Here is a 27,129-nt window from a genome sequence, read left to right as displayed (position 1 = left end):
TTGTGAAAATGACTCTACTACCCAAAGCAATCTATAGATTCAATGCAATCCCTATCAAACTACCACTGGCATTTTTCACAGAACTAGAACAAAAAATTTTGCAATTTGTATGGAAACACAAAAGACCCCGAATAGCCAAAACAATCTTGAGAACGAAAGAAGGAACTGGAGGAATCAGGCTCCCAGACTTCAGACTATACTACAAAGCTACAGTTGTCAAGACGGTATGGTACTGGCACAAAAACAGAAAGATAGATCAATGGAACAGGATAGAAAGCCCAGAGATAAACCCACGCACATATGGTCACCTTATCTTTGACAAAGGAGGCAGAAATGTACAGTGGAGAAAGGACAGCCTATTCAATAAGTGGTGCTGGGAAAACTGGACAGCTACATGTAAAAGTATGAGATTAGATCACTCCCTAACACCATACACAAAAATAAGCTCAAAATGGATTAAAGACCTAAATGTAAGGCCAGAAACTATCAAACTCTTAGAGGAAAACATAGGCAGAACACTCTATGACATAAATCACAGCAAGGTCCTTTTTGACCCACCTCCTAGAGAAATGGAAATAAAAACAAAAGTAAACAAATGGGACCTAATGAAACTTAAAAGCTTTTGCGCAGCAAAGGAAACCATAAACAAGACCAAAAGACAACCCTCAGAATGGGAGAAAATATTTGCAAATGAAGCAACAGACAAAGGATTAATCTCCAAAATTTATAAGCAGCTCATGCAGCTTAATAACAAAAAAACAAACAACCCAATCCAAAAATGGGCAGAAGACCTAAAAAGACATTTCTCCAAAGAAGATATACAGAGTGCCAACAAACACATGAAAGAATGCTCAACATCACTAATCATTAGAGAAATGCAAATCAAAACTACAATGAGATATCATCTCACACCAGTCAGAATGGCCATCATCAAAAAATCTAGAAACAATAAATGCTGGAGAGGGTGTGGAGAAAAGGGAACCCTCTTACACTGTTGGTGGGAATGTAAATTGATACAGCCACTGTGGAGAACAGTATGGAGGTTCCTTAAAAAGCTACAAATAGAACTACCATATGACCCAGCAATCCCACTACTGGGCATATACCCTGAGAAAACCATAATTCAAAAAGAGTCATGTACCAAAATGTTCATTGCAGCTCTATTTACAATAGCCCAGAGATGGAAACAACCTAAGTGTCCATCATCGGATGAATGGATAAAGAAGATGTGGCACATATATACAATGGAATATTACTCAGCCATAAAAAGAGACGAAATTGAGCTATTTGTAATGAGGTGGATAGACCTAGAGTCTGTCATACAGAGTGAAGTAAGTCAGAAAGAGAGAGACAAATACCGTATGCTAACACATATATATGGAATTTTAAAAAAAAAATGTCATGAAAAACCTAGGGGTGAAACAGGAATAAAGACACAGACTTACTAGAGAATGGACTTGAGGCTATGGGGAGGGGGAAGGGTAAACGGTGACAAAGCGATAAAGAGGCATGGACATATATACACTACCAAAAGTAAGGTAGTTAGCTAGTGGGAAGCAGCCGCATAGCACAGGGAGATCAGCTCGGTGCTTTGTGACCGCCTGGAGGGGTGGGATAGGGAGGGTGGGAGGGAGGGAGACGCAAGCGGGAAGAGATATGGGAATATATGTATATATATAACTGATTCATTTTGTTGTGAAGCTGAAACTAACATACCATTGTAAAGCAATTATACTCCAATAAAGATGTTAAAAAAAAAAAAGACATATACAGAACATTCTATTCAACAATAGAAAAATATACATTCTTCTTAAGCACACATAGAACATTTACTGGGATGTTAAATGTTAGGCCACAAAAAAAGTCTTAGCAAATTCAACAAGACCAAAATCATACTAAGTATCTTTCCTGAACACAGTGGTATAAAGCTAGAAATCAGTAACAGGAGGAAAACTGAAAAACTCAAGAATGCATAAAAATAATTCTCCTGCACAACCAACGTAGCAAATAAGAATTAAAAGGAAACTAAAAAGTATCTTAAAACAAACAAAATTGGAAACACAATATACGAAAACAGGGGATGTTAGCAAAAGCAGTTCTAAGAGGGAACTTTATAGCCATAAACACATACAGAATGAAAAGACAATTATCTCTAATAAATAACCCAACTTTACACCTCAAGGAACTAGAAAAAAGAACAAACTAAGCTTAAAGTTAGCAGAAGGAAGGAAACAATAAAGATTAGAGCAGAAATAACTAAAGGAGAGAAGAAAAATTGAGAAAAGATTAACAAAACTAAGAGTTTGTTCTTTGAAAAGACAAACAAAATTGACAAACCTTTAGCTAAACTATCCAAGAAAAAAAAAAAACCCAACAAAATTATAAATCAAAGAGGAGACATTACAACTGATACCACAGAAATACAAAGGATCTGTGCACCTGAAACGATCACATTGTTAATCAGCTATACTCCAGTACAAACTAAAAAGTTAAAAAAAAATACAAAGGATCAGAGGGTAGTAGGAACATTTATCTGCCAACACACTGGACGATGTAGAAGAAATGGATAATTCTTAGAAACAAAAAATATACCAAGACTGAATCAAGAATAAAGAGAAAAAGTGAACGAACCAGTTACTAGTAAGGAGACTGAATCAGTACCCAAAGCTTCCCAACAAAGAAAAGCCCAGGACCAGATGGATTCAAGGTGAATTTTACCAAACATTTAAAGAATTAATGCCAATTCTTCCCAAACTCTTCCAAAATATCAGAGAAGGGAACACCCCTAAACTCATTTACAAGGTCAGTATTACCATGATACCACAGCCAGAATAAGGACATTACAAGGAAGGAAAACTACAGACAAATATCCTTGATGAAAACAGATGCAAAAATTCTAAATAATATACTATCACACCAAATTCAACAGTACATTAAATGATCAAATGGGGTTTATCACAGGAATGCAAGGATTCTTCAATATATGCAAATCAATCAATGTGATATGCCATATTAACAAATTGAAGGATAAAAACCATACGATGATCTCAATAGATGCAGAAAAAGCTTTCAACAAAATTCAACAGCCATTTATGATAAAAATTCTCCACAAAGTAGACTAGAGGGAACCTGCCTCAACATAATACAGCCCATATATGAAAACCCACAGCCAACATCATTCTCCATGGTGAAAAACAGAAACCATTTCCTCTAAGATCAGGTGCCCACTCTCACCATTATTATTCAACATACTTTTGGAAGTTTTAGCTACAGCAATCAGAGAAGAAAAAGAAATAAAAGGAATCCAAATCAGAAAAGATGAAGCAAAACTGTCACTGTGTGCAGATGACACGATACTATACATAGAATATCCTAAAGACAATACCAGAAAACTACTAGAGCTAATCAATGAATTTGGTAAAGTAGCGAAGTAAAAAATTAAGGCACAGAAATCTCTTGCATTCCTATACACTCATGATGAAAAATCTGAAAGAGCAATTAAGGAAACACTCCCATTTACCATTGCAACAACAACAAAAAATACGTAGGAATAAACAAAAGACCTGTATGCAGAAAACTATAAGACACTGATGAAAGAAATTAGAGATGATACAAACCGATGGGGAGATATACCATGTTCTTGGATTGGAAGAATCAACATTGTGAAAATGACTATACTACCCAAAGCAATCTACAGATTCAATGCAATCCCTATCAAACTGTCAATGGCATTTTTCACAGAACCAGAACAAAGAATTTCACAATTTGTATGGAAACACAAAATACCCCGAATAGCCAAAGCAAACTTGAGAAAGTAAAACGGAGCTAGAGGAATCAGGCTCCCTGACTTCAGACTATACTACAAAGCTACAGTAATCAAGACAGTATGGTACTGGTGCAAAAATAGAAATATAGATCAATGGAACAGGATAGAAAGCCCAGAGATAAACCCACACACCTTATCTTTGATAAAGGAGGCAAGAATATACAATGGAGAAAAGACAGCCTCTTCAATAAGTGGTGCTGGGAAAACTAGACAGTTACATGTAAAAGAATGAAATTAGAACACTCCCTAACACCATATACAAAAATAAATTGAAAATGGATAAAAGACCTAAATGGAAGGCCAGACACTAAAACTCTTAAAGGAAAACATAGGCAGAACACTCTATGACATAAATCACGGCAAGATCCTTTTTGACCCACCTCCTAGAGAAATGGAAATAAAAACAAAAATAAAGAAATGGGACTTAATGAAACTTAAAAGCTTTTGCACAGCAAAGGAAACCATAAACAAGAGGAAAAGACAACCCTCAGAATGGGAGAAAATATCTGTAAATGAAGCAACTGACAAAGGATTAATCTCCAAAATATACAAGCAGCTCATGCAGCTCAATATCAAAAAAACAAACAACCCAATCCAAAAATGGGCAGAAGACCTAAATAGATATTTCTCCAAAGAAGATATACAGATTGCCAACAAACACATGAAAGAGTGTTCAACATCACTAATCGTTAGAGAAATGCAAATCAAAACTACAATGAGGTATCACCTCACACCGGTCAGAAAGGCCATCATCAAAAAATCTACAAACAATAATTGCTGGAGATGGTGTGGAGAAAAGGGAACTCTCTTGCACTGTTGGTGAGAATGTGAATTGATACAGCCACTATGGAGAAAAGTATGGAGGTTCCTTAAAACACTAAAAACAGAACTACCATATGACCCAGCAATCCCACTACAGGGCATATACCCTGAGAAAACCATAATTCAAAAAGAGACATGTACCACAATGTTCACTTCAGCACGATTTACAATAGGCAGGACATGGAAGCAACCTAAGTGTCCACCAACAGATAAATGGATAAACAAGATGTGGCACATACATACAATTCAATATCACTCAGCCATAAAAAAAGAAACAAAATTGAATTATTTGTAGTGAGGTGGATGGACCTAGAGTCTCTCACAGAGAGTGAAGTAAGTCAGAAAGAGAAAAACAAATACCGTATGCTAACACATATATATGGAATCTAAAAAAAAAAATGTTTCTCATTAACTTAGGGGCAGGACAGGAATAAAGATGCAGACATAGAGCATGGACTTGAGGACATGGGGAGGGGAAAGGGTAAGCTGTGACAACGTGAGAGAGTAGCATTGACATATATACACTACCAAATGTAAAATAGATAGCTAGTGGGAAGCAGCAGCACAGCACAGGGAGATCAGCTTAGTGCTTTGTGACCACCTAGTGGGATGGGATAGGGAGGGTGGGAGGGAGATGCAAGAGGGAGGGGATATGGGGATAAATGTATACATATAGCTGATTCACTTTGTTGTACAGCAGATACTAACACACCAGTGTAAAGCAATTATACTCCAATAAAGATGTTAAAAAAAAAATCATACACCATGATTAAGTGGGAGTCATCCCTGGGATGCACGGGTGGTATTGATAAAACATATGCAAATGAACGTGATACACAACATCAATAGAATGAAAGATAAAAATCATAGGAACATCTCAATAGATACAGTAAAGCACTTGACAAAACACCATATCCTTTCAAGATAAAACTCTCAACAACTTAGGTATAGAAGGAACATACCTCAACATAACAGAAGTCACAGATGACAAGCACACAGCTAACATCATATTCAGTGGTGAAAGACTGAAAGCTTGTCCTCTAAGATCAGGAACAAGACAAGGATACCTACTCTCACCACTCCTATTCAACACAGTACTAGAAGTCCTACCAGAGCAATAAATTAAGAAAATGAAATAAAAGGCATCAGAATTGGAAAGGAAGAAGAAAAACTGTCTCTATTTACAGATGACATGATTTTACATACAGAAAACCCTAAACACTTCACAAAAAAACCGTTAGATCTAATTAATGAATTCAGTAAAGTTGCAGGATATAAAATCAGCATACAAAAATCATGGGTTTCCCTGGTGGTGCAGTGGTTGAGAGTCTGCCTGCCGATGCAGGGGACATGGGTTTGTGCCCCGGTCTGGGAAGATCTCACATTCCGCGGAGTGGCTGGGCCCGTGAGCCATGGCCACTGAGCCTGTGCGTCTAGAGCCTGTGCTCCGCAACGGGAGAGGCCACAACAGGGAGAGGCCACAACAGTGAGAGGCCCACGTACCGAAAAAAAAAAAAAAAAATCAGTAGCATTACTATACTTTAAAACTGAATTCTCTTAAGAATTGGAGAATGGGACTTCCCTGGTGGTCCAGAGGCTAACACTCCATACTCCCAATGCAGGAGGCCCAGGTTGGATCCCTAGTTAGGAGCTAGATTCCATATGCTGCAACTAAGAGTTCTCATGCCGCAACTAAGGATCCTGTATGCCGAAACTAAAGATTCTGCATGCTGCAACTAAAGACCCCGCGTGCCACAACTAAGACCTAGTGTAGCCAAAAAATAAATAAATATTTTTTAAAAAAGGGAACTGAAGAATATTACCCCACTACAATAGCATTAAACAATAAAATATATAGGAATAAATTTAACCAAAGAAGTAAAAAAAAAAATCCTTACACTGGAAACTACAAATCATTGATGAAAGAAACTGAAGACAAAAATACCCCACAATTATGGATTGGAAGAATTAATATACAATGTCTATACTACCCAACGCCATCTACAGATCCAATGCAATCCCTATCAAGATTTAATGGCATTTTTTATAGAAGTAGAAAAAACAATCCTAAAATTTATATGGAACCACAAAAGACCTCATATAGTCAAAGCAATCCTAAAAAGAACAAAGCAGGAGGCATTACACTTCCTCATTTCAAACTATATTATAAGGCTATAGTAATCAAAGGGATCAAGATGGCAACGTGAGAGGACATGAAGCTCACTGCCCGCCACAAACAAATCAAAAATATATCTACACGTAAACAATTTTCACTGAAAACTAAGTGGAAACTGGCAGAAGGCCTGTTGTACAAACAAGGATGTAGGAAAGATATACACGTGATCAGGTATGAAGGGAAGAAAAGATGGGGTCAGGACCTGGTGCTCCTGGAAGGGGACTCAGAGGAAATGGAAGATTATAAGGGCAGACACCTGCCCTGGGAAGTGAGCAATTCAAGCCACAGATTAGGTGCCCCAGTCCTGGGGTGCTACGTGGAGGAAATTAGATATTTTTCCAAAGAAAATACTGAACGGCCAACAGGTACATGAAAAGATGCTCAACATCACTAATCGTCAGACTTCCCTGGTGGCGCAGTGATTAAGAATCCGGCTGCCAATGCAGGGGACACAGGTTCCAGCCCTGGTCCAGGAAGATCCCACATGCCGTGGAGCAACTAAGCCCTGTACGCCACAACTACTGAGCCTGCACTCTAGAGCCCGCAAGCCACAACTACTGAGCCTGCGTGCCACAACTACTGAAGCCTGTGCACCTAGAGCCCGTGCTCCGCAACAAGAGAAGCCACTGCAATGAGAAGCCCGTGCACTGCAATGAAGACCCAACGCAGCCAAAAATAAATAAATAAATAGATTTATTTAAAAAAAATCACTAACCGTCAAGGAAATGCAAATCAAAACCACTGTAAGATATCACCTCACTCCTGTTAGAACGGTTGCCATCAAAAAGACACAACAAGCATGTGGAAAAAAGGGAACCCTTGTGCACTACTGGTGGGAATGCAAACTGGAGCAGCCACTACGGAAAACAGTATGGAGGTTCCTCAAAAAAGTAAAAATAAAGCTACCATACAGTCCAGCGAGTCCACTTCTGGGTATACATCCAAAGGAAATGAAGTCACTATTTGAAGAAATACCTGCATCCCCACATTCACTGAAACATTATTTACAATAGCCAAGATGTGTCCACTGAAGAAAATGTGGTACATATATATAATGGAATGTTATTCAGCCATAAAAAAGAAGGAAATCCTATCATTTGTGACAGCATGGATGCACTTGAGGGCATTATGCTAAGTGAAATAGGTTAGACAGAAAAAGACAAATATCGTATGATCCCACTTACATGTAGAATCTAAAAAAAACAAACAAATGAACTCATATAAAAAGAATCAGATTTGTGGTCACCAGAGGTGGTGGGTTGAAGAAGAGGGAATTGGTTGATGGTGGTGAAAAGGTCAAGTGTCCAGGTATAAAATAAATGAGGAAGTCTCAGTTTATAACTGGGGAAATATGTACATGATGACCATAGTTAACACTGCTGTATAGTATCTTTGGAAGTTGCTAAGAGATTAAATCTTAAAAGTTGTCATCACAAGGAAAAAAAATTTCTTCTTCATAACTATATGAGATGGACGTTAACTTACTATAGCAATTTACAATATAAGTATGACAAGTCATTATGTGGTACAGTTTAAACTTATACAGTGTTGTATGTCAATTATATCTCAATACAACTGAAAAAAAAATTAAAAAGCCAACTTCAAAACAACAGAACGTTTTGTGGAGTTCTTACTCACCCTTGACCTACCCCCTTTCCAGTGCTGCAGCAATCTTAGTCTTGAGTAGCCAGACGCCCAATTCCCAGTTTTCCCCTCAAACTAAAGGGAGAAAGAGCAAACTTGATTGCAAATTATTGTGTATTTCTGCTCTAACGTGTCTTAAGGATACCTAAAACCCTGGTGTGGCAGAAAAAGCTGTGAGGCAGAATACAAATCCACAGACGTCTGGAGCAACAGACTGTGGGTAAAGATACATAACAGACCATTTAAGGCCATTTGGAAATACAGGACATTCAAAAGCTTCCACGAATATGGAGGAATTTAAGAAAGCCACATGCAAGACCAAGACACACGCTCAGAAAACTCCTGAGACCTTAAATTTTTACCTCGGGCTAATCCCAAGATTAAGAGTATCCTAACTAAGTGATGAAGGAGTGTCCCAGCAAAGAGCAAATATGTAAAGACAGGGAGAGGTAGATGGTCTTTTTTTGGGTTTTTTTCAGTGTTTTTTGTTTGTTTCAGCTCCTGAGATTCATGGAATTCTCTGTCAAAAGATTAGCTGAACACAAGCTACAGGAACAAAGTCTTCAGTGATCACACATGACAATATACAGTCTTTGCAGAAATAGTTTGGAAAAGTCCCAAAACAAATTAACTACAATGGCCTTCAAAAAATTTAAAAAAGCAAACCCTGGGGAAGGCAAGGAGTCTAATTTCCAGAGTTACCACATAATAATAGAAAAACATTCAATTTTTAGCAAAAAAAATCACAAGGCACATAAAGAAACAAGAAAATGTGGCTCATTTAAAGCTGACAGAACCAACTCTGAGGAAACCTAGATATCAGACTTACTAGACAAAGACTTTAAAATAATCATCTTAAATATGCTGCAAGTAAATGGAAAACATGGACAAAGAACTAAAGGAAATCAGGCAAACAATATATAAACAAAGCTGAAATGAAAAATTCACTAGAGGAGTTCAACACCAGGGTTGTGAAGGGAGAAAAAAAGGACTGAACACAGGACTATTAAAAATATCAACTCTTACAAACAGAAAAATATATATATATAAAGAAAAGTGAACAGAGTCTAAGAGACTTGTGGGTCACCACCAAGTCAGTCAACATACACATTTTGAGAATCTCAAAAGGAAAAGAGAAAGAAAAGGGCACAGACATTACTTGAAAAAACAATAGCCATAAGTTTCCCAAACTTGAGGGAAGACAGATCTACAAACCCTGAAGTAGGATAAACTAAAGAGACCTACACCAACACACATCATAATCAAATTGGCCAAAGCCAAAGCAAGAATTTTGAAATCAGGAAGAGAGAAGCAATTCATAGTATAAAGGATCTGCAATAAGATCATCAGTCAATTTCTCATCAGAAACCTTAGAGGCCAAAAGGTAGTAAGATGATATATTTAAAGTGCTAAAAGAAAAAAAATTGCGAACCACGATTTCTATATTCAGCAATACTGTCCTTCAAAAATGAGGGAGAAATTAAGATATTCCCAGACAAACAAAAGTTGAAGGAATTCATTACCACTAGACCCACAATACCAGAAATGCTAAAGAGAGTCCTTAATGTTGAAAGGAAAGGATGCTGGACAGTAACTCAGTCATACTTGAGAAAAGATAAAGTTACCAGTAAGGGTAAATATATAAACCCATATTTTAAAAAAAAAAACAACATTGTTGTCATTTTAGTTTGTAACTCCACTTCTTATTTTCTACAGAATTTAAAAGATGAATGCATAAAAAACAATTATAAATTAAAGATGTAATTTTTGACATCAGTAATATAAGGGGGGAAGAACTTTGTAAGAGAGGAGTTTATTTATGCAACTGAAGCAAAGCTGCTATCAAGTGAAATTAGTTACATTAGGATATTCTATATAATCCCATGGTAACTGCAAAAAAAAATCTAAAGAATATGCATGAAAGGAGATTAAGAGGAAATCAAAACATGTCACTGCAAAATATCAACTAAACACAAAAAAGGTAGGCCGTAATGGAGGAAAATGAGAGACAAAAGAGCTATAAGATAGATAGACAGACACAAAACAAATAGCAATGTGACAAAATAAGTCTCCCCTTTTCAGTAATTATTTTTAAAGTAAATAGATTAAACTATCTAATCAAAAGGCAGATAATGGGGGAGGTGATATCAACAGATGAAGGACTAGGAAGTTCTAGGTCCTCATTCCCCACAGAAATGCAAGTTAACATCAATATATGGGCCAGAATACCTTATGAGAACACCACTAAATTGGAAAAACCCAGTTTTCCTCCTCCTGAGTAGGAAGAAACCCAGTCCTTCCCTCCTTTGTTCTCTCCTGTGGGTCTTCTTTACCACTAGCATAGAACGTTTCACTTCTGACACTTCTAGTGACTAAATTCGGGGTGGGGGGGTCCATACAAGTAACTCTCTGCAACACCAGCTGGGTGTCCAACAATTCTGACACCATCTACCTGGAGACAGTGTCAGATCCCACAGGTTAAGGGCTCAGTACCACAAAACTGCTCCCCATATCAGATGCCAATTATAAGTAGTAGGTCCCCAGGTTACCCACAATTTCTGTCTGACTTGGCTACAAATCAGGGGTTCCCACGATCCCTTCCTTGGGTTCAATGAATTTGCTAGAGCAGCTCACAGAATTCAGGGAAATGCTTTATGTTTACCAGTTTATTAAAGGATATGATAAAGGATATAGATGAACAGCCAGATGAAGAGATGCACAGGCCAAGGTATGGGGAAAGGGTGCTGAGCTTCCATGCCCTCTTCAGGCACGCCACTCTCGCAGCACCTCCATGTGTTCACCAATCCAGAAGCTCTCTGAATCCTGTACTTTGGGGATTTTTATGGAGGCTTCATCATGTAGGCATGATTTATCATTAATCCCGTTTTCAGCTCCTCCCTTCTCAAGAGAATGGGGAGTGGGTGGGGCTGAAAATTCCAAGCTTCCAATCATGGCTTGGTCTTTCTGGTAACCAGCCCTCATCCAGGAGCCATCCAGGCACCCAACCAGAGTCACCTCATTAGAACAAAGGACACTCCTATCACGCAGGAAATTACAAGGGTTTCAGGAGCCCTGTGCCAGGAACCCAGGTCAAAAACCAAATATTAGGACAAAAGATGCTCCTAGTGCTCTTATCACATAGGAAATTACAAGGATTTCAGGAGCTCTGTTCCAGGAACTGGGGCAGAGATCTATGTATATTTTCTATTATCTCATAGCCCACCCCATGGGCTCTGGCCACAGACCCCTTTCAGCAAAATGATACCCAAGTCAAAAGATACTGGCACATTACTAGAACCCCATGCAATCATTAATAATCATTCCAGTTCATCATTTTGTTGTATGAGGATGTTTCCCAGGGTTAGGCCACTCCGGTTTGCAGTCTTTCATTCGATCATATCAGGTTCCAAAAGCAGGAGTGGTTTCAGAAAACATACGGCTTCACTCTTTCAGACATCTGATATAACTGACCTAAGAAACAATGTCATCTCTTGCTCTGAGCTCTTTTGAGGTACTAATGTAATACTGAATTTACCTTTTTACATAACACATTTATTCACTACTTACCCTTAGCTACTATTCCTCCTTCTCTTCATTTATACCCAAACTCTTCCATTTTTGGAAGGTTCATTAGATTCAACCATTGTGCTGGTCTAGGTTGCAGAAAGCAATATTAGCCTAGCAAGTGCCTTCCCTCAGTCCACTCCCATTTAGAGAGGGTGAGGTTATGTAGATACAGAACTAGTGGGCTATCTTTACCACCAAGCAATATAGCTGCATTCAGTCTTGTCAGATGGGATGAAGGCACATTCTGCCCCATCAGGCCCTTAGGAATTCTGACTTAAGGTTTGAAAATATAGTTATAGTTTCTTGCTTAGGAATCAATCAACTTGTATTTGCAGCCCTGGTCACATGACCACTGCCATCAGGTAGGAAAAACAAACAAAAAGTTGAGGTGATGTGACGTGAGGAAGAAAAAGAAGAAAAAGAGAGGAAAAAAAAAACTATAGCTATTATACCAACGTCCTCCTCCTTTGGCAAGAAGGTAAGTCATATCAGCATCCTTTGTCACCCCTACTTCCCTAGATCCACCAGAAAAATAGAGGAATCTATCCAGTGGGGACATACTTCTAGTCCCACTCACGTTTAATATGAGTAGACACTCATGAAGGTGTGTAAAGCCAGCCCTTCATGCCTTTATTTTCCTCCATTTTAGACAACCAATGCTTCAAATGCCCATTCCAATCTTCTATCAAACTAGTACTCAGAGGAGAATATTTCTCTGCCCATTGTTGGACATTACAGACTGTAAAATGTGTTCCTTGGTCTAAAGAAATGATAGTCAGCAACCCAAATTGGTATAGTATCTTCTGTTCCAGTTCTTTCACAGTATTCTGAGCATTTTCATCTACCATTAGGCAGGCATAGCCCTGTCCAGAGTCAGTGTCTATTCCCAGTGTCAGGACCCATTTGTAGCCCCCCATGGCTACCAGCATTGTCTCACATGCCAACCATGATCAGAGCCTTCCCACCAGGGAATCTGCCATATAGCCATGTGCAATCTCTGTCTCTCTCGTTGACAAAGAGAACTTCTCTTACTGGCGTTTTGTACATGAGAGTACAAGAAGACTATGAGGAAATTCAACCCATCTTTACTTTGCTGCAGTGACCCCTATGTCCATACATGTCACGGACCCAGGTGGCCATCTCAAGGGAGCACACAGGAGTATCTGCTTGCTGATTCCAATCACCTACTAAACCTGGAAAAGAGTTCTTCTGATGGGCATTGACATGTTCTACTTTAATGCACCCCTCAAATTTCCACAAGCCTGTGCCCTACAAGGGCATCCCTTTAATGGGCCAGGTTTCCATTGCCCTCCTGCCTGACCATATGGCCAGTCTATTGGCCAGCATCCATGAATCAATAAAAACCAAACATAGGTGCTTATACCATCGTTCAATTCTTCCATCACTGTTAGGATAACAGCATGCAAGTCAGCCCACCAATCTGATTTGAAGAATTCAGAGTGGTGGCCTTCCAAATAGGATGCTGTCCATTCACCTTCTAAATGCCATCCACAAATGAAGCAACTCTTTGTTGGTCAGTTGAGAGTTCTTTATAGGGCACTGTCCAAGTGACAAAAGAATCCAGCAACTCCTCACACAGTTACAGAGACAGTCCTAGAGAAAAAGAAGCCCCCTACTCGTGAGTATCTCCTTGCACTCCCCAGGCAGCATCATCCTGTAAAAACCATGTCTATTTTATTATGAAATTCTTCCAGGCACTGACATCCCCATTAGAGTGATTCTCTGACATCACCCTACACATTGAGTAGTTCAGGTTTTAAGATAATTTTATGTCCTTCAGTCATAGGGGTAGCTTCAATTAATAATGTCAAATGGCAAGATAGTAAATGCCCTTCAAATGGAAACTGTCTAGTATAAATTCCCAGTAGTGATCGCTGGGAGGCATTCACAGGCTTTTGTCATAAACCACAGTCTAGGCTCCACGGGCTATCACACAGAGAATTTGTCCCTACCAGCAATCCAACTTCTATTCCACACTCCTTACTGGTTCCTATTTATCATGTCCGATTAATATTGCTCAAAGGGTAGAGTTACATGCCTTCTGTTTACAATATTAGGTAGGGGAAACATCCCCCAGATACAACGTCCATCCCCATAATACAATCAGAAAAAAGAGACACAACCACTTCACATAGAGCCTGTTCAAACAACAATTCTACAAACTTTAATCTTAATTCTATCAACCCTCACTGTGGCCTCCATTAGGATCACATCAACAGGTTTTGTGTTACAATATTAGGTAGGGGAAGTGTTCCCCAGCCAAACACAGTATCGATTCCCATAAAACATTCAGGTAAAGAAGACACAATTTCTTTACATAAAGCTTGTTTAAACATTTCAACTTTCACAATCTTATTAACTCTTACACTTTTTTTTTTGGCTGTGCCACGCGGCTTGTGGGGATCGTAGTTCCCTGACCAGGGACTGAAATCAGGCCCTTGGCAGGAAAGCACAAAGTCCTAACCACTGGACCGCCAGGGAATTCCCAACCCACACTTTTATACTCTCTAAATCTAACTGTAGCCTGTGTCACGGCTTCACCAATAGGTCTTGGTACCACAGTTCGTAGGACTCCTGTATCAACCCCCTGACCATTTTACCCACTCATGTGCAAAAGGCTTTGGGTCCTTAGTAAGGGTTGAGCCAAGGTACCCTGGCCCTTTTGTCAACTGTCAACTTGATTAATCTGCCTAACCACTGCCCCAAGTGACTGCTGGCGAGATTCCTCAATGTAGTCTCTGCCTTCTGGCTTTTTACTTCTCCAAACTGGGATAAATAGAGCAGACTTGTTTGGGACCCCTACATGCTGGGGGACCAGCAGGAGATCCCTTTGGCTAACACCCAGTCTTTGGTATGGCTGTATTAAAACCTTTGTTTTAACCCCATCAATGTCCATTTTATTCATCCCACTTCTTTTCATTTTTTTAAATTAACATCTTTATTGGAGTATAAGTGCTTTACAATGGTGTGTTAGTTTCTGCTTTATAACAAAGTGAATCAGCCATACATATACATATTTCCCCGTATCTCTTCCCTCTTGGGTCTCCCCCCCTCCCCCCCTCCCTATCCCACTCCTCTAGGTGGTCTTCATCCCACTTCCTAACAACCATCTAAATAAAGATTTCCACCCTGCTGAGACAAGTCCTGTGACTCTCCCTTTTCTGTTTCATCTTTCTTTCACCCCTATCAATATCTGCTTAATTCACCTTGTTCCTTAATCACCATATAAAAACGTCCACCCGGCTAAGACCAGTCTCTTGATTCTTTCCCCTGCTTTTTCTTGTTCTCTTGTCCCAGGTACGGGGGTCAGAGACCAATGGAAAACCAAGCCAATAGAAAACTAAGAAGGAATTCCATTGAAAAGGGTAGGAAAAGTTCATGGCATTTTACACACACATGCTTCTCCCCCATCTCAGTATAGTTAGATGCAACTAAGAGAAAACCTAGTTCTGGTTTGCCTGGGGCCTGCCTGAGGGACAGATTTCTGTCTCACCAGACTTGGAGCACTGACAGGCATGTTGGCGTAGTTTGGAAGACACTGAAAATGTAGGCAGGTGCCACAGCACAGTAGCTGCAGAGATTCTGCAGTTCAGCAGGCAGATGTCTGGGAGAGCAAGAAATTACAAGCTCCTGAGAAGAAATAAGGACAAGCAGTGTAGAGAAATTAAGACAGTTAAAAAGTACACACACAAGTCCAGAGAACATACATCACTAGAAAAGGATGGGGAGGTCCCAAACTTCCAGGTGGGCTGATTCGTGAAAGTATTCTGCTAAATGAAGCCAGTCCATTAAGACCCGGACAGGAAGTTGCTTTGTCAAATGGCCAAATCTCAGCAACAGATCACAAAGTATACAAAGAAACAAGGAAACATGGCCCAATCAAAGGAACAAAATAAAACTCCAGACTGGACCCAAAAGAAAAACAGGTTGCTGAATTTCTTAATGAAAAATTCAAAACTACTTCTTAAAGATATTCAATTAGCTAAAAGAAAACACAGATATACAACTAAACAAAATCAGGAAATGCATGAACAAAATGAGAATATCAACAAAGAGATAGAAACTATAAAAAAGAACCAAACAGAAATTCTAGAGCTGAAAAATATAATAGCTGAGCCAACCTTACCCTGATACTAGAGCCGGACAAAAACACTAGAAGAAAATTAAAGACCAATAGCCTTGATAAATATGAACAAAAATCCTCAATAAAATACTAGCAAACTGAATTCAAAAGCACATTGAAAGGATTATACACAACAAAGTAGGATTTCTGAATGCAAGAATAGTTCAACATGTAAAAATCATGTAAAATAAAACATGTTCATATTAACTGATGCAGAAAATGCATTTAACAAGATTTAACACTGTTTCACGATAAAAACACTTAATAAACTAGGAATAGAAGGAAACCATCTCAACATAACAAAGGCCATATATGAAAAAATATCACAACTAACATCGTATGAAATAGTGAAATACTGAAAACTTTTCCTCTACCAACAGGATCGAGATAAGGATGCCCACTCTGGCCATTCTACTCAACGTAATACCAGAAGTCCTAGCCAGAACCTTTCGGCAAGAAAAATAAATAAATAAAAGGCATCCAAATTGGAAATGAAGAAATAGCATTACCTGTTTGTGGATGACATGATCTTATATGTAGAAAGCCCTAAAGATTTTTTAAGAACCTGTTAGAAATAATAAAAAATTCAGCAAAGTTGTAGGAATCAAAAGTAACACACTAAAATCTATTCATTTTAGTTGCATTTCTATACACTAACAATGAACAATATGAAGTGGAAATTAAGTAAACAATTCCATTTACCACAACATTGAAAAGAATAAAATATTTAGGAACAATCCTAACCAAGAAGGTGAAAGAGTTGTAAACTGACAAAAAAACATTAATGAAAACACTTTAAAAAAACACCAAAAAATGTAAAGACATCTCAGGTTCATAGACTGGAAGACTTAATGTTGACAGTATGTCAATACTACCCAAAGTAATACACAGATTCAATGCAATCTCTATCAAAATCCCAATGGCATTTTTGGTACAAATAGAAAAAGCCACCTAAAAATTCACATGTTATATCAAGGAACTCCAATGGCCAAAACAATTTTGAAAAAGAACAAAGTTGGAAGACTTACACTTCCTCATTTCAATACATATTACAAAGCTACAGAAATCAAAACAGTATGGTACTGGCATTAAAGACAGACATATAGATCAATGAATCAGCACAGAGTGCCAGAAATAAACCTTCATGTATACAGCCAGGTAAGGGTGCTAAGACCACTCAGTAGGGAAAGGACAGTCCCTAACAAATGGTGTTGGAAAAACTGGATATCGTGCATAAGGATAAAGTTGAACACTTATCTTGTATCATATACAAAAATTAACTCAAAACATACCAAAGACCTAAATGTAAGAGGTAAAATTATAAAACGCTTAGAAAAAAAGGGGAAAAGATTCATGACATTGGATTTGGCAATGATTTCTTGAATATGACACCAAAAGCAGAGACAACAAAAGCTAATACAGACATATGGGACTACATCAAACTTAAAACTTCATCAAAGGATATAATCAACAAAGTAGAGAGGCAATACATGGAATGGGAGAAAATATTTGCAAATTACATCTTACAAGGAGTTAATATCTAGAATATATAAAGAACTCCTATATCTTAGTAACAACAAAAAAAGTAACCCAACTAAAAAGTGGACAAAAAACATGAACAGTCATTTCTCTAAAGATATACAAATGGCCAATAAGCACACAAAAAGATGCTCAACATCACTAATCACTAGGGAAATGCAAACCACTAGCATAATGATTTATCACCTCATACCCATTAGGATGACCACTATCAAAAAAAAAAAACAGAAAATAACAAATGTTGGTAAGGATGTGGAGAAATTGGAACCCTTGTGCACTGTTAATGTGAACATAAAATGGTGCAGCCACTATGTAAAACAGTATGACAGTACCTCAAAAAATTAAAAACAGAACTACCATATGATCCAGCAATACCACTTCTGAGTATTTAACCAAAAGAATTGAAAGCAGGGTCTCAAAGAGACACCCAGGTTCATAGCAGCACTATTCACAATAGCCAAGAGGTGAGAGCAACTCCCATGTCCACCTACAGATGAATGGGTAAAGAAGATGTGGTCTACACATAGAACCTACAACAGGTAGATCTACAATAGAACATTATTCAGCCTTAAAAGGAAATCTTACCACATGTTACAACATGGATGAAACGAGAACATTATGCTAAGTGAAATAAACCACTCACAAAAAGACAAATACTGTATGATTCCACTTACATGAGGTATCTAAAGTATTTAAATTCATAGAAACAGAAAGTAGGATGGTGGTTACCAGGAGTGGGTGGAGGGGAAAATGGGAAGTTGATGTTTAATGGGTATAGTCTCAGTTTTGTTAGATAAAAATGTCCTGGAGATTAGTTGCACAACAATGTGAATATACTTAACACTACTGAAATGTACACTTAAAAGTGGTTAAGATGGTAAATTTTATTTCATGTGTTTTTTACAATTAAAAATAACAAAATGTAAAGCAAGCATTATCAGAGAAAATGAGGGTAACTTCACAGGGAAAAAAGGTGGGACTCATCAGAAAGATATAGTAATTTTAAACTTTATGCATCTAACAATATAACTTCAAAATACAGTAAAAAGTAATAGAATTATAGAAATTGACAAATCTATTGTAACAGTAAGAGATTTCAACACACCTCTTCCAGTAACTGATGGTCAAGCAGACAAAATTACTGAGACTTGAACAACAGAACTGACATGTTTGACCTATCCTACTTAAACGGAGACATTAGCAAGGTGGTGGAATAGGAATGCATCTCCCTAAACAAACAATGATTTGGAAGGCAACTACAGACAAAAGTGCCTTTGTGAAAGCCTTGGGATCCAGATAGGAGGTTGCAAAACCCCAGTGAACCCCAAGGCCAAGGATAGCTGCTCTAAAAAGGCAGGCCCACACCCTGGTGGCAAGCTCACATGGTTCTGCCAGCAAACTGAAAGCAGCCCCAACTCCCTACAGACTAAGCTCCAGACCTGCCTGGTCACGGTCCTGTAACCATCTGACAAGGGACCCAGGAGGAATCATGCATCCGTACCCCTAGTAACAGGCCTACCATCCTTGGACCAGACTACAGATCCTGAAGCAGCCCTGTGACCTGGCTCTAGCCCTGCTCCCAGTCCTGCTCACCCAGGGATCCAGCAACACCCATCTGTGCCCCTGGCAGCAGGCCTGCCAACCTTAGTGCCAGCTGTGGGTCCTGAAGTGGCACTGAGACTTGGTTTCAGCACTGCTCCAGTGTGGTGCTAGAACAAGTCCTGCCCACCTGGGGATCTGGCAGGAAACCAACCAACCAGCAAAAAGCATTTAACCATAAAGAAAATGATTGATAAATTCTACTACATTTAAATTAAGAACTTTTCAGCCCATCAGAATAAACTCAAAAATGGGAGAAGTTATCTGCAACAAATATAAGGGATTAGCATCTAGGAGGTAAGAATAATCTATGATATATAAAGAAATCCCAGACACAGTTAAGAAAAACACAAATAACACAACAGGAAAATGGGCAAAATGGTATCAGGAGGCACTTCTCAAAGGAAATACAAAAAGAAGACCGACATGAAAAGATGCTCAATCTCATTACTGTTCAGGAAATGAAATTAAAACCACAATCAGATATCATTTCACAGACACCAAGTTGGCAAAAATTTTAAAGGCAGAGATTATCAAGTGTTGAAAAGGACAATGAGTAATGCAAGAGGCCACATACTGCTGAAAGGAGTGTAAACAGTATGCTAGTATCTACTAAAGTTGAACATGCACAAACCCACGCACCCAGCAGTCCACCCCAGGTATTTACCCTAGAGCAGGGGTTCTCAGCTTCGACACTCGCATTAGGAGTCGGACAATTCTTTGGTGCGTGGGAGAGGAGGAGATGGGAAGGCTGTCCTGTGCATTGTAGTATGTTTAGCAGTGTGCCTGGCCTCTACCCACTAGAGACAAGGAGCACACCACCTCCCAGTTATAACAACCAAAAGTGTTTCCCTTTCTTCCCTTACCCCTATCTCACCTCACCTCCCTCACCCCTGTTTGAGAACTACTTCATCTGTGCACCAGGAGACCAGGACAAGAATGTCCACTGCAGCACTGTTTATTTAGAGTAACAAAAACTAGAGACAGCCCAAGCGGCCATCAACAGAATGGATGCAGTGCAATACCACAGAAAAAGTGAGTGAAGAACTTCAGCCACACACACGACTGAATGGATCTCAAATAAAAGACAATAAGCAAAAAAAAAAAAAAAGAAAGAAAACTTGCTACATGGTTTCATTTTATAAGGATCAAAAAGTTAAACAAAACTAAAATATTATCTGGAGACACATACACATTGTGAAACTATAAAGAAAAGCAAGGAAATGATTAAGAGGAACTTCAGAATAGTAGTTACCTCTGAAGAGAAAAGATGCAATTGGGGCAGACATACAGGGAATTGCTAAGATTTTGACAAGGTTCTATTTCTTAAACTGAGTGGAGTGTTCAAAGTTCTTTCATGACTCTTTAAACTGTTCCTATGCATCTTATATGTTTTTGAATGCATATTTTGCACAGTTATACATGCACTCACAAAGGCACAGGGACATTCTCACACACCTGAGCAAATATGATCAAATTGACGCATTCAATGTCCTTTGAGAAGACCACTGTCTGCAGTGACATGGAAGTGGCAGGCAGAAGGCATTCATCTCTGGTGCTCCAGAGCACATATATCTTTTGCAGTTAGAGGAAGAAAATTAGAATACAGTCATCTCCGCACTCAACAGTCTGTGTCTCTCATGAAGAATCTCCTTACAGAATCCTCATAAAATCATTGACCTAAATTTTCTCAAAGCCCAGCTAGTCTGCATCCCAGCTTGTCAACCCAGTGCCTCTGATCACCCATGTCCTCCTCTGGTTCACTTGACAGTGCACTTAACTTCCTCTACACCTTGTGAGAAGAGCTCACTGCCCAACCAGACCACAAGCTCCAGGCACCAAGGAAGTGAGTCCCCACAGGCATTCAATGAATCTGTGTATGTAACCACAACCTCTACAGGGCTCCTGCCTCCCTTCTCTTCTGACCCTCCTTGGCACTCACACAGGCTGGTTGCAGATGCCAGGTATCTGAGGTATGGGAGAAAGACTTTGGTCCTGCAACTCCCCAACCTCCCATTCACACGTATGCAGTCTGGTAAGAATGTGGACTATGGAGCCAACAGGGGTGAGTGGTGTGACTGTGGGCAAATCACTTACCTTCTCTATGCCCTCACCCACAAAATAGGATCTGCATGGTATCAACCCTTGTAGGGTTGAGCATGAGAGTCAATGCCTGTGAAGCACACACAACAGGCCTGGCTCTACAAGTGGTAGCTATCTTTTCAGATCCACAACCCTTCACCTACAATTCTCAAAAGTCAAAAATGTTGTGAAAACTGAATATTATTTCAAAGTTTGGGCAACAAACTGCCTGGCAGCAAAACCTGAAAATATCTGAGGCTCTTTATAATACCTATTTCTATTACTTACTATAGATATTGATAGATATTGCTACAGAAATCCTATGTTTGATTAAGGAGTGCTTCAGTGTGACTTTGATAAAATTCAAACATTCTGACTTTTCCCCATGTCTGGTTGGGTTTGGGTCAGAGAGTATGACCTGTGTTACCATTTCACAGTCACACCACTCTCAGCAGCTCATCTCATCACCTTTTCCTCTGCTGTACCCTAGGCTGACCCTTATCCACTCACCAACATTCAGTGACAGCCCCCAACCAGTCATTCCCACGCCAGCCCATAATCATAGCCTAGGGAGAACTTCCCGAGGTCACGATCCCACGAGCCCTGGAAATAGGTCAAGGCCCCTAACAGCTGGGTCCCCAGCCTTCTCCCACCTAGGCTCAGGCCAACTCACGTCCTGCAACCTCCTTCTCCAAGTTGAGGCTTCCTCTATCACAGATTTCACCTCAATTACAACACATGACCCCACCACATGCCCTCTGATGGCAGGGCGGGTGCAGAATTTATTCATCTCTGTATCCCCAGAAGCCAACACAGCTCCTGGCATGCAGCAGGCACCCAATAAATACTTGCTGAACTGAACAACTTGTGCTGCTAAGAAAATGGCCATACTGCAGGGCATCCTCCTCATCCTGTAGCAGGCCTTCATCTTCATCTTCACTTTCTGGCTTTAAGACAGCTATTTAAAAAAGTACTAGGAACTCTTAATATTTGATTACCCCTAACCAAAATGCATTCTCTAAGATTCTCTGAAACTCTGCATAGGAAATGTCTATCAGTGGAGACCCAATTGATACAGTGGACTAGAAGTGGGTGACTTGGAGCTGTGTTTTGCGCATATTGGAATGGAAATGCTTTTTTTTTTTTTTTTTTTTGCAGTACGCAGGCCTCTCACTGTTGTGGTCTCTCCTGTTGCGGAGCACAGGCTCTGGATGCGAAGGCTCAGCGGCCATGGCTCACGGGCCCAGCCGCTCGGCGGTATGTGGGATCTTCGCGGACCGGGGCACGAACCCGTGTCCCCTGCATCGGCAGGCGGACTCTCAACCACTGCGCCACCAGGGAAGCCCCTGGAAATGCTTTTGAGATAACCCAGAAAGGTAGCGATAGGCCACAATCCCTGTGGGTCTGAGACCGAGAAATGGCCTGGGCTGAAGTGATATACAAGTGAGTTTTCTGAGGATTTATGGAATGCTCAAAGCCACAAGAATCCTTGAAGCCACAAGAGATCATGCAAGGGAGGAAGCCCACAATGAAAGAGAAGCTGGCCAAGGAGGGCATCTGCGGAGATCTGAGGGAGGAGGTTGACTTGAGAGGTAGGAGGAGAACTAGGAGAGGCTGAGCAGCCAAGGGCCAGATGGGTCAAGGGACAGAGGTGACCACCTATGCCAAAGCTGCCGGAAGGCTCAACTGGACGTTCTCAACTGGCCCTGGCATCCAAGAAGAAAAGCCTCTTTGATTTGAGATCTGGTGGTCCCAAGGGCCACTCTGAAGGATCTTGGAGGTAAGGGGGCTTCTACTGTTTAAAATATAAATTTTTCCAATGAGACACGACAATTAAATGCATCTAAATCCTGACTTGGATCCTATACCACAAAAAGGAAATGGACAAGGAGAGCAAAAAGAATCTGAATAAGGCCTGTAGATGTTAGGTGTCCTGGTTTTGCTAATTGTTCTGTTAAATAAGATGTTAACATTTGGGGAACCTAGGTGATTAGAATGTGGGAATTCTTTGTACTAGTTTTAGAACTTTTTTCAAATTCTTAAGTTACTTCAAAGAAAAATTTTTTTAATAAGACATTTTATAAACGTAAATGCCTCAAAGCTAAGCCAGGTGTACCACAGCTCAGGAATGGCCTTTGTGAAACGGAGTCCTCCTCCTTCTTCTCCTACCCATCTCAATACCAAACAAAAAGGGGGGAAAAGGGGAAAACAAAGACCCTATGCAACATCGGCGATCCCAGAAGCAGGCAAAAACTATGAATGCCAGAAATGCCCTGCACCCAGCGCGCCCCGCGCGGAGTAGCCCCTCCCCCTAAGGGGCGTGGCGTGGGAGCCGCACCCCACCCACCCCGCCCACAGATGTCCGCCCACGCCGCCCCCAATCTGCCCCGCGTCAGTCTGACCCAGCCCCAGCTCCGCCCACAGCCCGTCCGCCCTCCAGCCCGGGCCCGCCCCCGATTCCTACCAAGGGTCCCAGCCACTCCTCCCTTAGTACATCCTGCGTTTAGTAGGCCCCGGTCCCGCCCACAGCCCGGCCTCGCCCAAAGTCTCCCGCCCCCAAGCCCGCTCCGCCCCAGCTAAGTCCTCCCCGGTCCCAGCCCAGCCTCCCCGTCCCGCGGCGAGAGCGCCCTCGTGCGGCCCTCTGAGTTCCGCGCCCGGAGGTCCATTGTCCCTGTCCTGGTCCCACCTACCCGTAGTCCGCCCGCGGCAGCGAAGGCCAACGCCTCGGGCACCGTTGAGAAAACGCAACGCCAGGGCGCGCCGCTCCCACAACCAAGAGGGGCCCAGTAGGCGGTGCAAGCGGGACGACGCCTACCTGCGCCGAACGGACCGGAACCTCGTGGGCTCACGCCAGATACCACCGGCAGCGCGGAGCCCAGAGCGCCGCTGCCCAGCCGGCGTCGGGCGTCGCGGCCGCGCAACGTCCGGCACGAGAGCGCTCGGTTCCCCTCGGCCCGCCTTCTGCTCTCCGCCCAGAACACGCCCCTGCCGAGGACACGCCCCCGCTTCGAGCGACCATCGAGACATTGGGGCCTCCGCGGCGCCTAGAGGGGACGCAGAAGTGCCTCTGAGGCAGGGCCCAAGACGTCAGAAATATTTTCTGTCCCTAATATAGCCCCTTCTCGTCCTGTCTCCTTACATGCTAGCCTAGGCACTTTCCTCGCCATTACTCAGGAGGGCACGAAGTCTTTTCTTCTTTCTAGGTCGGTGGTTCTCCAATGTAGTTCCAGACCAATGGCAGCTTCACTTGGGAACTTGATAGAAATGCAAATCCTGGGGCCCCACCCCAGACCTACCGAATCATTAACTACGAGGCCAGGCCCAACAATCTGCGTCACTGGACCAACCTCACACCCTGGACTTTTGGTCTGGATAATTCTTTGTTGTGGGGCCCTGTCCCATGTACTGCAGGTAGGATCACCTGATAAAATATAGGGCGCCAAGTTAAATTTGAATTTCAGATAAAAATATACTCTAAAATTAATCTTGGAGTTATGTATTTCATCTGGCGACCCTACCGACAGGTATTTTTATTTGCTAAATCTGGCAGCCGTGATTTTAGGATTTTGAGCATCCCTCGCCTCTACCCACCAGGTGCCAGTAGCACACCACACCCCTGCTCCACGAGTTACAACAACTAAAATTGTCTGCAGACAAGGTACCTTGCGCGCCGCGCGGTGGGGGGCGGGGGGGCGGAGAAATCGGGGCGGGGGAATCCCCCTTCCAGCCTGGACCACTCCCGTCGCCTCTCCATACACACACTTTGAGGCTCTGCTCCATAAAGTATATAGGAAGTGACTTTACAGAAAAGGGTGCCTTGGCCTCCAAGGGTTTTTCTAAACACAAAAATCCTTGGGACCAAACTGTGCTAAACATTCAAGAAGAGGGGCGAGTAGTGAAGATTTTGTATTTTCTTCTCCACCCTGGCACTTCTCATAAGGGTTTTGGTCACTGTAAAGTGTAAACCACGTGGGTCAGAAAAATAAGTTACCATGCCCATTTGTGAGATTCTGGAGCCGAGGGCACACTCAAGTTTGTCATTGTTTTTTCCACAAATACGTATTGTTGCCAGGCAGACCAGATACAGCGGAGAACAAAAAGTTCTTGTTCTCATGGGACTCACTTTGTAATAGAGGAGGCACTCAAGAAACAAATAGTATCAAAAGTGATAGGTGGGCTTCCCTGGTGGCGCAGTGGTTGAGAGTCCGCCTGCCGATGCAGGGGACGCGGGTTCGTGCCCCGGTCCGGGAAGATCCCACATGCCGCGGAGCGGCTGGGCCCGTGAGCCATGGCTGCTGAGCCTGCGCGTCCGGAGCCTGTGCTCCGCAACGGGAGAGGCCACAGCAGTGAGAGGCCCGCGTACCGCAAAAAAAAAAAAAAAAAAAAAGTGATAGGTGCTGTGAAGAAAAATGAAGCAAGTTAAGGGGGTAGAAGATGAGCTCTGGGAGGGTGGTGTGCTATTTTAGGTAACATAAATGCAGTGTTTCCTACCTTCCTTTGTTCCCCAGAACCTACATCCCATTCATTCATTCATTCAACAGCCATCTACTGAATGCCCACTCTGTGACAGTCACTGCTTACATTCCAGTGAGAGAAACAGACAATAAACAAACAAGTGAAATATATGGTATGCAAAGTGGAAAGTTCTATAGAGAAAAAAAAATCAGGGAAGGGGAATGTTTAAATAGTGTGGTCATGGAAGTTCTCCCTGAAAAAATTATATTTGAGGGAAAAGCCAAAAGATATGAAGAATAAGCCATGCAGAATTCAAGGAGGAAAATACTTGAAACAGGGAGAACGGCATGTTCAAAGGCCCTGAGGTGGGAGCAAGCCCAGCAGTTTGGAGGAACAGCATGGCTGGAGATGAGTGAACAAGGGGAGTCAAAACAATGAAGTTGGAGAAGTCATAAATCATGTGCCAGGTATGTGGCCAGCCTCTGTGTGTGCTTGGGGCTCTAGTAGAGGAGGAATGCAGTCTGATGAAGCCTTTATAAGTGCCCTCTGAGGTGAATCAAAGAGCCAGACAGGAGGCTATTATAGTGGTTCAGACCAGGTATGATGGTGACTTGGACCAAGGTGCAAATAATGGAGGCAGAGAGAAGTAGTAGGATCCTGGATATACTTTGAAGGTAGAGACACAATAGGGCTTGCTCATAGATTGGATGTAGAACATGAGAGAAAGGAGGCAGGGAAGACTCAAGGGTTTTGGCCTTCACAAGTAGAAGAATAGCGTTGCCGTTGACTGACAAGTGAAAGATGGAAGAAGGAGGTTTGGTGGGAGGTAAGGGGTTTGGTGTTACATGCATACTGGAATCCTCATTCTTTTGGGACCTTGTTTAGCAAATTAGTGGAGGTTACTGACTGGCTTGTCTTTTCTAGATGAAGAAATACCTATCCAGCTCATACCCACTTTTGTCTTAATTAATGGTTAGGATCCTGACCTAAGCCATTTTCTCCTTGGTGACTTGGACCAAGGAGAAAATGCACAGTAAAAATCTGAGATTTTGCTTGGATGACTGGATTGTTCCACTCAGAATTTAGGTTCCTCACTCCCATATGAATAATGGAAATATTCACAACCCCTAACTGATTCATAGAGTTTAACCTGGGGAGGGATTACACTGAGCCTTCCCCCTCCATTCTAGCTCCCCAATTCCTTCCTCCTCAGATAATAGAAAGGGTGTATGAAAGGACTTCACTATTCATACAGCAATACGTGTGCTGAAGACT

The 27,129-nt window shown here is 41.3% G+C and overlaps 1 protein-coding gene across 8 annotated transcripts in view; it reads right to left on the bottom strand.

Moving 5' to 3' along the window:
- The window catches only part of PGBD2 (piggyBac transposable element derived 2), a 36,227-nt gene extending 11,876 nt beyond the window's left edge, over window positions 1–24,351 (bottom strand). For 3 of the 8 annotated variants that reach the window (XM_049708582.1, XM_049708583.1, XM_049708584.1), the window contains exons 1-2: window positions 24,215–24,351; window positions 16,689–16,744 (exon numbers count right to left, since the gene is read on the bottom strand). The gene's annotated coding sequence lies outside the window, so the exon portion shown is untranslated. Of the gene's footprint in view, window positions 1–16,688; window positions 16,745–24,089 lie in introns of all 8 variants that reach the window. The other 5 variants (XM_033413471.2, XM_033413473.2, XM_012538324.3 and 2 more) reach the window with 3 other exon arrangements.
- Window positions 24,352–27,129: the final 2,778 nt, after the last annotated feature.

This window comes from Orcinus orca, chromosome 3 (genome assembly GCF_937001465.1).
Source record: "Orcinus orca chromosome 3, mOrcOrc1.1, whole genome shotgun sequence".
In the NCBI taxonomy this organism is placed as follows: domain Eukaryota; kingdom Metazoa; phylum Chordata; class Mammalia; order Artiodactyla; family Delphinidae; genus Orcinus; species Orcinus orca.
This window is presented reverse-complemented; position numbering and strand designations above follow the sequence as displayed.